The following is a 12,237-nucleotide window of genomic DNA, read 5'->3' as shown; positions in this document are numbered from 1 at the left end:
GCCAATTTTTAATGATTCTTTGAATTTTTTTTTAAACTTCATCAGTTCATACCTGACTTGGGGCCATGGATTGATCAAATTTGTTTCTTTGCATATAAAGCGAATTGAAATCTATTGCACTCAAAACACGGTAACATGGAAAGAGGGTAAACAGGTTAAAATTTGCGTTTTAGTTTGACGTCACAATCATTGAAAGCCGGGGAATTGCAACGTCATAAGCGAAAATCAAAAAATCATGCTCACATTGACCAGAAGCTGTTATTTTGGCGGTTCCATTAAGTGTAGCTTACACAAAGGATAATACATAAAGCTGTAGGTTTTTTAATATAAATCACATTTGCAGTCAAGGCAGAGAATTTTAAAAAATGTAAAAATAAGCTATGAATCATTATTTTTTGAAAGATATAACTCATTACTCAATTTCTTTGCAAACACCCTTGCAGTTATGAGACTATATCTTTCAAAAAATGAGTTATTGCTTAAATGCTTGCAAAAAATAACCAGATGTCTCTGTCGAGACTGTAGCTCGACTGGTTTGTACTTATGACAAAGGATGAGAAAAGAAGCCATTGTCATCAGACCAAAACTGTAGAAGGAGTAGCTTTTAAAGGAATTTCAGACATTTCTATTTTTAGTAACAATGGCAACAACGTTCATCGAAATCAAAAACAGATTAACTTAATTACTTGTATATTTCACAGTATAGTCTACTTGTGTGCGAAATTCTATTGAAATCAGACCAAAACTGTAGAAGGAGTAGCATTCTGAAAGTATTTCACAGAAATTTCTATTTATAGTAACCAGGGCAACACCGTTCAACGAAATCAAAACTGATGCAGTAAATTATTTATCTAAAAGCTAGTGTAGTTTACTTTGTGCCAAGTTATATTGAAATCAGACCAAAACTGTAGAAGGATTAGCGTTTTAAAGGAATTTCACAGAAAATTCTATTTCTAGTAACCATGGCAACACCGTTCATCAAAATCAAAACCAATGCATTGTTTTATGTATCTTAGTGTAGTCTACTTGTGTGCCAAGTTATACTGAAATCAGACCTAAACTGTCGGAAGAGTAGCATTTTAAAGGAATTTCACAGAAAATTCTATTTTTAGTAACCATGGCAACACCGTTCATCAAAATCAAAAACTGATTTATCTTAGTGTAGTTTACTTGTGTGCCAAGTTATATTGAAATCGAACAAAACTGTAGAAGGAGTAGCATTTTAAAAGAATTTCACAGAAAATTCCATTTTAGTAACCATGGCAACACCGTTCATCAAAATCAGAAACCGATGCACTATTCTATGCATCTTAGTGTAGTCTACTTGTGTGCCAAGTTATATTGAAATCAGACCAAAACTGTATTTTAAAGGAATTATACAAAAATTTCTATTTTTAATAACCATGGCAACACCGTTAATCGAAATCAAAAACCGGTGCACTATTTTATGTATCTTAGTGTAGTCTACTTGTGTGCCAAGTTATTCTGAAATCAGACCAAAACTGTATGAGGAGTAGCGTTTAGAAAAATTGTTTACAGACAGACAGACAGACGGACGGACAACTTACTATCGCATAAGCTCTTCTGGTCTCTGACCAGAAGAGCTAAAAATGACAATTTGTAACCTCTTAGTAAATGCAAGAACTAAGACCTTATAACGAAATTTTCTGTTTATTTCTGGAAATTAAGTAAGTGGACCCATATTAAAAACAATCCCTGTCCAGGATTTGCCTTTTCAGTTGTAATGATATATCTCCATAAAATGACAAAGAACTTCAAGACCAGCAAAACAATCGTGTCATGATCTAGAAGAATTCTTTTCATAAATTTTCATGTGAAAAAATAAGTCATTAGGACAGCACTTGAAGAAAAATATGTACCGGGTAAAGTGTCTAATTTGATGAGTAATTTTATTTGACAAGAAAAATATGTTTGCAAGTGCCTATGCTTTTCTCATTTTAGCAAATGTTGCTAAATTCTTCCAATTGGAAAGGCCAGAAGTTTCCTGAGATTAATGTGAAATCAAGAATAAAATTTAACTTAATTTCTCACAGTCTTTTATTCATGTATTACCTTCTTTGTATTTAAGTTGAACTCCACGATACTTTCCATACTCATGTATATTGGTTGATAACACAATTCGTACGGTTTTGCTCTGGGGAAATGTAGAATGGATGTTCTGGGGTTTCAGTTATTGAGAAAACAAAGGGGAGCCATCAGATCCTCTCCATCGTAAACTTTCAGGGAACCATCTGTAGGTAGATCTACTACTGTAAACTGCAATAAGGAAAGTTCATTATTTCACCTTATTTGATTCAAATATTAGAATAATAAGATATCCTATAAAAAAAACTTTTTATTATCAAATTTTTTAATGAAATATTGTGAATTTTGTACATTTGAAAGAAAATTACGAACATATTTAAACATTTTTGGTAAAACCTTAAAACAGAGGACAATTTAATTTTTGGTACATTTTTACTTGATTTTTCTAATGTAACAATATCTCATAAATGTATCTTCTCCCTACAGATGTACAAAAAGTCTTGTGTGCTTTAAAATACTCTTGTTGGGGAATACATCAAAATGAAAGATTATACCTCCAAAGAAACCACTGTGTATGATTCTGCTGTTATTAACCACTCTAATTGTAGTCCAAAGGGAACAGCCTGGCCATACACTGGTGATTCCAAAGTCTGCCAGCTACTGCTAGCATTTAGCATTTTCTCATTATTCCAAATTTTGGTCTCATCAACTGTGATTTGATCAAACAAGGATGTAAACCATTTAAAAAAATCATAATTATGCCATCTTTAATATAATGTTTTTATGTTCTCTCCTGACTCTGAGTTTTTTTTAAAAAAATGAGTCGGTATGTAGGTGTGATTGTTTTTTTGTTTTTGTTTTTTTTTTGTAGAAAATTTCAACATAATAATTTAGGGTAAAGTAAACAAGAGGCCCATTGAACAATTTAGAATCAGCATTACCCAAGAATGCTTCCACACAAGTTTCAGCATTTCAGGTCAAGTGATTTTTAATGACCCCACACTATTTTTGTCTTTTGTCTTTTCTTCATTATCTCTAATTGTAAGGGGTTTTTGCCCTTCATTAGAACAATTTTAACTCCCCTTGACCCAAGGATACTTTGTGCAAAGTTTGGTTAAAATTGGCCGGGTGGGACTTGAGAAGAAATTAAAAGTTTACAAACAGACAGACGGACAATAGACAACAGGTAATTAAGGTGAGCTAAAAATGTTTTGGAGAGGACAAACAAACCATTTTTTTTAAAGATGGCCATATCATCTTGTTTAAACTTTGAAATAATGCATTGTATTACATGTTGAATCATTAAATATAAAAGTACACATATTACAGTACAAACAGACAAGATGAATACATCGTGGATATTATGTCATAGACAGTTATACAGGGTTTTTATCACATTAATAACTGGAATTTCATTTTTCTTAAAATTGTTGAAAATTTAATTGTATTAATTTTTCTATCATAATTTTTTTTTGCATTTCTTTTGTAAAGTATAATGTATGCAGCAATTTCTATAAATTATGTTAACTTTGCACTTTAAGAATACCGGTAATTACTGGGCACTAGAATACATACACTCTGCTACCATATGGACTATATCTTAAATACTTAGTATCACACCTGTTTCAAAGTCTGCAGTAAATCCATTATTGATAACTGTGTGATCCATGCTAAGTTGTAGGATAAGATAGTTATTTTGTGAGTAGAATTCCTGTGTCTTCCCTGGTCTCCCCTGTTACACTGCCCAGAAAGTTACTCTCTTTCAAAGTGATACCTCCCGTCCACACACTTAAAACATCTGCATTTTCCTCCAGGTCAGTGGTGGAATTGATCTAAATCAAGCAGAAGCAATTTTATTTTTGTTATTTTTTGTTATTTATTTCATGTATTACAACGTTAGTGTCTATGAATATAAACTTTTATGACTCTGAAAGTCATAACCTGCACTAATGATCAACAGAAACTTGGAAACGAAATTAAATGAGTGTAGCTCTACAGGTTTGTACTTATAACAAAGGAAGGAAAAAAAGTAACAGTCAGACTTGAAACTTTGCCACAGCAATAAATAGCGTAATGATCCTTAATGTAGTTTCTTTTTATCGAAAGAAAGCAATAGGGCTACAACTGGAGGAAAAGTCTTTTCAAACCAGAAGTCTCTGTCGAGACTGTAGCTCTACTGGTTTGTACTCATAACAAAGGATGGGAAAAGAAGCTATTGCCATCAGACCAAGTTTTAAACACATTTCACAGATATTTCTATTTTTAGTAACAATGGCAACACCATTCATCGCAATCAAAAACTGATGCACCATATTACTAGACTAAGCATGTATCACAGTGTAGTCTACTTGTGTGCCAAGTTATATTGAAATCAGCGTTTTAAAGGAATTTCACAGAATATTCCATTTTTAGTAACCATGGCAACACTGTTCATGGAAATCAAAAACCGATGCACTGATTTATGTATCTTAGTGAAGTCTACTTGTGTGCCAAGTTATACTGAAATCAAACCAAAACTGAAGGAGGAGGAGCATTTTAAAGGAATTTCACAGACATTTCTATTTTTAGAAATGGCAACACCGTTCATCGAAATCAAAAATCGATGCATTATTTTATGTATCTTAGTGTAGTCTAATTGTGTGCCAAGTTATATTGAAATCGGACCAAAACTGTTGGAAGAGTAGTGTTTTGAAAAATTGTTTACAGACAGACGGACAGACAGCTAGACGACAGACACCTTACTATCGCATTAGCTCTTCTGGTCTCTGACCAGTAGAGCTAAAAAATTTACAGAAATTTCAATCTAAATTATCATGGGAACCTCATTCATTAAAATAAAAAACAATAAAGACAATTATATATCTCAGTGTAGTCTACTTCCACGTCACATTATACATGTATTACAATCAATCAAAAACTGTAGGAGGAGTAGCATTTCAAAAGTATTTCACAAAAATATCTTTTAATAACTGAAATCAAAAATTGATGCACTGAACTATGTATCTTGGTTTAGTCTACTTGTGTGCCATGTTAGATTGAAATCAGACCAAAATGAGTAGAAGCTATCTAAAAAAATTTCTAAGAAAATTCTATTTTAAGTAACCATGGCAACACCGTTCATCAAAATAAAAATCTGATGCACTATACTATGTACCTTAGTGTAGTCTTGTGTGCCAAGTTAGAATGAAATCAGACCTAAACTGTAAGAGGAGTAGCATTTTGAAAAATTTTATACAGACGGCTATACAGTTGAGAGGTACATTGTGCATTTTACGGAAGGTGCGGGGTTATCATTTTGCTTTGTGGGGTTATTACTAGTATAATGGTGACTTAAGAGGTTTCATTAGGAATTCAAACAAGTAGTATATTTGAGGGTGATTATCTATATTTGTGGGGTTAGAGATCTATATATATTGTTGGGTTAAAGATCTATATTTGTGGGATTAAAGAATATAAATTATTTACAGGGTTAATATCAAGTCAACTTTACAAGCAACTAATCACCAATGCTTAAAATTGTTACTGTTTATCTGAAGAACTTAGAAGGGAAATAGCAATAACATTTTCTACTACATAATACCAGTAACAATGCAAAAATGTTCTTATTTGAGAAAAACATGCACTAAAGTAAACTAACCTATCATGTTTTCACCTAAAGATGATAGACAAGAATACTCCACAAAGTGTTAAACAAACTAGAGGTACTGTGAGCGATGAGCTCACTAAATGATACCCCCCGCCTCCCATATGGTTATAACTGGTGAAAAAGTCCATGTTTCCTGTGGCTGGAAAACCCAAAATATGTGTCGGATCAAAAAGTAAAAGAGGAGGTGCACAATGGCAATATGTAATAAAGATTCTGTGAAAGTTTCATCAAATTTCATTCAGTGGTATGAGAGGAGTTGCCGATAAGAGATGGGTACCCCAAAGCGTAACAGACGGACGGACGGACAGACGGATGGACGGACGGACAGACGGACGGACGGACGGACAGACGTACAGACGGACGGAATTAACGATTACTATATACCCTCCAGCTTTTCAAGCGGGGGGTATAACAACACCACTATGTTACATAGATATAACAGACAACACTAACCCATAAAGTATAAGCCAAACAACCCCACTATGTACTCTAATGAAGATAATACAAAACACTAACCCCACAAAGTGTTAGGACAACAACCCCACCATGTACTCTGATAAAGATAATAGACAACACTAACACCATAAAGTGATAGGACAACAAACCCACTATGTACTCTAATAAAGATAATAGACCACACTAACCCCATAAAGTGTTAGGACAACAACCCCACTATGTACTCTAATAAAGATAATAGACAAACTAACCCCATAAAGTGTAACAACCCCACTTTGTTTTTATATAAAGATAATAGACAACACTAACCCCATAAAGTATTATGACCCCACTATGTTCTTATATAAAGATAATAGACAATATTAACCCCACAAAGTGTTTGGACAACATCCCCACTATGTACTCTTGTGAAGATAATAGACAACACTAAACCCATAAAGTGTTAGGACAACAACCCCACTATGTACTCTTGTAAAGATAATAGACAACACTAACCCCATAAAGGGTTAGGACAACAACCCCACTATGTACTCTTGTAAAGATAATAGACAATACTAACCCCATAAAGGGTTAGGACAACAACCCCACTATGTACTCTAATAAAGATAATAGACAACACTAAGCCCATAAAGTGTAACAACCCCACTATGTTTTTATATAGAGATAAAAGACAACATATACCCCATAAAGTATTATGACCTCACTATGTTCTTATATAAAGATAATAGACAACATTTACTCCACAAAGTGTTAGGACAACAACCCCACTATGTACTCTTGTGAAGATAATAGACGACACTAACCCCATAAAGTTTTAGGACAACAACCCCACTATGTACTATTATAAAGATAATAGACAACACTTACCCGATATAATGTAACAACCCCACTATGTTCTTATATGATATAAAGATAATAGACAACACTACCCCCATAAAGTGTTAGGACAACAACCCACTATGTACTCTAATAAAGATAATAGACAATACTTACCCGATAAAGTGTTACAACCCCACTATGTTCTTATATAAAGATAATAGACAACACTAACCCCACAAAGTGTTAGACAACAACCCCACTATGTTCCGATAGAAAATATCAGACATCTTAGTAACCTCACGGTGTTAAACAAACAACCCCGCTATGTTCTCATGTAACAGATACCAGTAACCATATGAATTCAAGTGTTTGACAACCTCAGTATGTTCTTATTTCAGATACTCTACCAGGGACTGGTAATAAAAGTACAAATATCCCCACTATGTTCAATCGCAACTTCTCGGGCCTTTCTGATAGCTGAAAAACGAACTCGAATGTATTAGGTAGACGCCATGACAATAACCCCCTTTTCACGATCTTTGAAATAAATGCATGAAGACCTTTTATCTGTGGAATATGGAGTTTAACTTTATTCAATGTGATGATATTACCTAAAATATACTATAGAAGGGACTTCGTCTATCCTATATTTGAATAAACAGGAAATGTATAACTTTTCAACATCAGGTGATGTAAATACATTCGAGGTTGTTTTTCCGACCTCTGACGGAAAGACCCTGAGATGATGCGATTGCCACTATGTTATAGTAATACATGTATCATTTTTTAACTTTTAAAAATACCAAACAATACTCATGATACTTTTTTAGGCGGAAGCCGCCTTTTACTTTTGCATGCTTTGTTGACCTTTCGACCTCTCAAGATGTTTGCCCCGTTTCATGGTACACCAAACGGATGTATCTTAAACTAAGGGCATACAACCCGCTTAATCATATTCGACCCCCTTCCCAATCTTTATCGTTATTATCATATCAAAAAGCGTGTGTTATGGCGAATTTATTTTAACAATTTAGTTTGATTAATGTAAAAAAGTCCAATTAAAATAATAGCCTATTAATAGAACGAACAGTTACTTTAATACTGCTGATACGTTTCACGTTTGAGAGAAGAACGAACGACAACTCTGTATGTCTAAAACATAAACAAATCGGGTTCAACATTTGATTAGCACGGGGTACTGAACCGATCTTTAGAAATACTACGAGGGATAAAATAGTTCAAGTAGGTAATTATGTTTAAGAATTAATGACAGGTACATAGCTACTGAGGAACTTATCTTTTCAATAATCTTGTATAAAATAGAAGAAAAGAGGTATGTAACTCCTTTTATCAATTGTGTACTACAAATTGCATAATAATCTAACATATAGACGATTCAGCGTGAAATTATTGTCAACAAACCCACGCGGAGCACAAATGATTTACAATGGTTGACTGGAAGTGACAGGCCTTCTCTTCAAAATAAACAAGGTAACTCACGCTGCGTGATTAGCCTATCTTTTATTGTCACCCTTATCTTTGATTGTTTTAACCTGAAAATGTCGCCTCCCTATGCAGGCATGCTTTAGATAGCGTAATATGATAGCTGTTATGGTCGGGTCTTATCGAACGACCTGGTACTCTAAAATTATTTGAGGAATTATCATGCCGAGTTTGTGTATACATTTATATATCCTTTCTCATTTAATGTTAATACATGTATGTTGAAGGATGGGCCAAACTGTAAAATCTGGACAGAAATTAAGACGCAAGCATAAGAACTACATTGTGTTTTGTATAGATGTGTCCCTGCTACGGAGGCAGCTAACAGAAAGGGGATATAATCAAGATTGCATTGTGGATTTGCCCTGTGCCACCTCTAAATGGCAGAAGAAAACTCAACTCAGCACAACCAGAAACACTTTTCTGAAGGTGAGTACATCAATTTATTATATTTCTAGCTAAGGTAAAAAATTTTCATAATTTATGATACATATTTTTTATACAGCATAACAAATCCTCTTGTTATGATGGCAAAACTGAACCGAATACTATTTTTGAAAGTATATTTTGACTTTTCTTATTTTTGTTGACTTATTTTCTTTTCATTTTTTTTAAATACATGCAAATACATGATTACTTGTAATAGTAGGCTTTTGAAAGAGAAAACAAATACAAAAAAATATTAGAAAAGTCAAATCGGTCAATATTTAACATGTTTAATAATCGCTTACTCGATATCTGACTTTTTCATGACATGTACAAATAATTATCAATTCCATTGGAAATAATTTTTGGTACTAAAATTAGTTATCAAATAAAACACAAATGCACAATATTTACATTTCCAATGTCTTTGTCCTAGAAAAAATTACCAAATGTAAATGTACTTTATTTCCCCATCAATGTTTTGGCGGGGTTCCAAAAAAACCACGTGCAGGGCGGGACAAACAGCTAGACAGAAGCAGTGCTTGGAGCACGTGGATTGGCGGAATCAAAGCATGTAAATATAAGGAATAACTGTCAGATTTTTCAATTTCATGAAGATGATCAATCGATTGGCCTGCGTGATAATTTTATGCATAAACGCCTTCAGCGTTTATGCAAATTATCACGCAAGCCAATCTATTGATCACTTCATGAAATCGAAAAATAAGACAGTTATTCCTTAAATACACCCAAAATTACAAAAGTTTCTTTTAATTGGATCTATTTGAAAAACTGCACATGTAGGTTATATAACTAGCGAAAGAGAGGGGACGGATGTTGTTGGTCAGGATCGCTAGTCTTATATTATTTCATTTGTTGGTTGTTTCCAGTATATTTACACTAAACTTACTACATAAGTTCACTTTCAGCAGTTTTGAATCTTTTGTTATTTCTGTATACCCACTTCATTCTTGAAGTGGGTATAGTGGCATTAATTTCTTTGCATGTCAGATTTCATTGAATGAATGAATGCAGATCAAGGCGATAACGGGTGTTTTACAGCTAAGTGTAGATGAAGACATGCTAATTACCATTTGCATGTTTTAGTTATAATTGATAACTTTCTGATAAAAATGTGTACCTTGAAATAAGAAATAATATACATCCAAGTAAAGGAGTACCTATTTTTAGTATTCGATACTTGGACCTTGGATCGAGTACCCGGTAAAATTGACTTCCCTAGAAAATATATTACATGTAAAATACCCGGTTTATCATAAAAGGTTATTTGAAGTCCTTGATTTCATTTATTGAAAGTCAGATACATAATGTGAAATTATTTTTGTTAAATAAACATTGTGAGATATTCCTAATTTTTTTTCAATTATACACTTTGTAGAAAATTCTGCCAAGAGACAGTTGTGAATGGAATCGTGTAGATAATCTCTAGAAAAGAAATCACCACTGATGTTGGGATGTATGTACCAATATTTTAGTACAATCATCAAAGACAAATTTACCACAGGAATAAAAATAAAACTGTCTGGCATTCAAGGGCCTGCCATGGTAGAAGCTCTCCTGAAAAAATATTCCATTTATTGTGGACATCATGACACAGGGCTCAACTGTCACCAGCATTAGAGACTTGTGTGATTTGTTCAACCTGGGCCATACATGTATTGAATGAAAACAATTCATAGAACCACAAGCACATTGTAAATCTATGTAAGGTCTTCTGTGTATGTTGTATTCCTTATATAATTTGCTGTTTTATAACAAAACTTTGTTTCATTGGTACTAAAACTTAATACATGTACACATACAAAACCCAAAAGCAGTTGTGACATTTATTGTTTTTTATTACTCATTAGTTCTCATTTTTGTGTGAAATTTTATAATTTTCCATTTCTTGTTCCCCAAAACCATATCTTACAAATTTTATGTATTGCAACTTGCATTTCAATTTTAACTTGTTATACTTGACAAAAACTAGAGGTACTGTGAGCAATGAACTCACTAAATGATACCCCCGCCTCCTATATGATTATAATGGAAAAGTCCATGTTTTGCTGTGGCCGGGAAACCCAAAATATGTGTCGGATCAAAAAGCAAAAGAGGAGGTGCACAATGGCAATATGTAATAAAGATTCTGTGAAGGTTTCATTAAATTTCACTCAGTGGTATAAGAGGAATTGTGGATAAGATATGAGTACCCCTAAGCGTAACAGACGGACGAACGGACAGCTAGACGTACGTACAGACGGACATACCGATTACAGTATACCCTCCCACTTTTCAAGCGGGGATATAATAAATGTTAAAATGTTCATATTGCTATTGACGTGACTTATTCTCATGTATCCGCATCAAAAGCGAGACATATTGTTTATTCTTGTTCCTTGGTTTCAATACTACAATCCAAAGTATTTATCACCCCCCCCCCCCCCTTTTAAAAAAAGATTATACTTCAAATATGTGTCATTAAAGTTTTGCACATGAGAACTTGCAAACATGCTTCCGCCTATCAGTACTCTCAGTACTTTGATCTTATTTTGATAACATTCATACTCCAAAATTTGTTCTAAACATTTTTCAAACTATTTTTAATTGAATAATCTCTTTATCTTTACTGCTTATTTGAAGCTATTTCTAATGAAAATTGTTCCTTTTAATCTGCTGGTGCATGAAGTTTAAGTGTACATTATGCATCAAAAGCATACATAATTTCATTTTTAAATAATAATTATAATAAAAAAAGACATGATCCTGATTTTTTTTTTTAATTTAATTAAACTTTTCAGTTACTTGAAAGTTGAACACAGATAAGAAACATGTCAAAGAATGTAGAACACGGTAAAAAACATCAAAATTTGAGACAATCTTCATAACTGTAAAAAAAAAAAAGAAAAAAAACAACTACGTGCAATTTTAAAAAGCAAGTAAATAGTGTGTTGTCAAATAATTCTGAAACTTGCATGTTATTGCTACTTATTTTAAGCAAAATTTCAAATGAAGTTAAAAACAAGAGGCCCAGGGGCCACAGCGCTCACCTGAGCACATCAGCTAGGAAAAAGCACATATCTGATCAGAACTGAAAGTTTACTGAGGGGGGGGGCTTGAATGTTAACCCCCAGGGGGTCATGATTTAAACAAACTAGAATCTACACTACCTGAGGATGATTCCATATAAATATCATTAATCAGGCTTTGAAGTACTTGAAAAGAAGATTTTAAAAGTTTTCCCTATATATATTCCTATGTAAAACTTTGGTTGGCCATTTTTGCCCCACCCTAACCCCCGGGGGTCATAATTTGAACATATCTGAATTTAAATAATTTGA

The 12,237-nt window shown here is 33.4% G+C and overlaps 1 long non-coding RNA gene across 1 annotated transcript; it reads left to right on the top strand.

The window, feature by feature from the left end:
* The first annotated feature begins 8,323 nt into the window (after positions 1–8,323).
* On the top strand, positions 8,324–10,432 carry LOC134281370 (uncharacterized). Its single transcript, XR_009995070.1, has 3 exons — positions 8,324–8,458; positions 8,769–8,899; positions 10,296–10,432. It is a non-coding gene; the product is annotated as an uncharacterized LOC134281370 (long non-coding RNA).
* Positions 10,433–12,237: the final 1,805 nt, after the last annotated feature.

The sequence above is a fragment of the Saccostrea cucullata genome, unplaced genomic scaffold (genome assembly GCF_032062105.1).
Source record: "Saccostrea cucullata isolate Sc308-1 unplaced genomic scaffold, CSIRO_AGI_Scuc_v1 ctg10371, whole genome shotgun sequence".
Lineage (NCBI taxonomy): Eukaryota > Metazoa > Mollusca > Bivalvia > Ostreida > Ostreidae > Saccostrea > Saccostrea cuccullata.
Note: the sequence above shows the minus strand (reverse complement) of the source record. Positions and strands in the feature narration are given on the sequence as shown.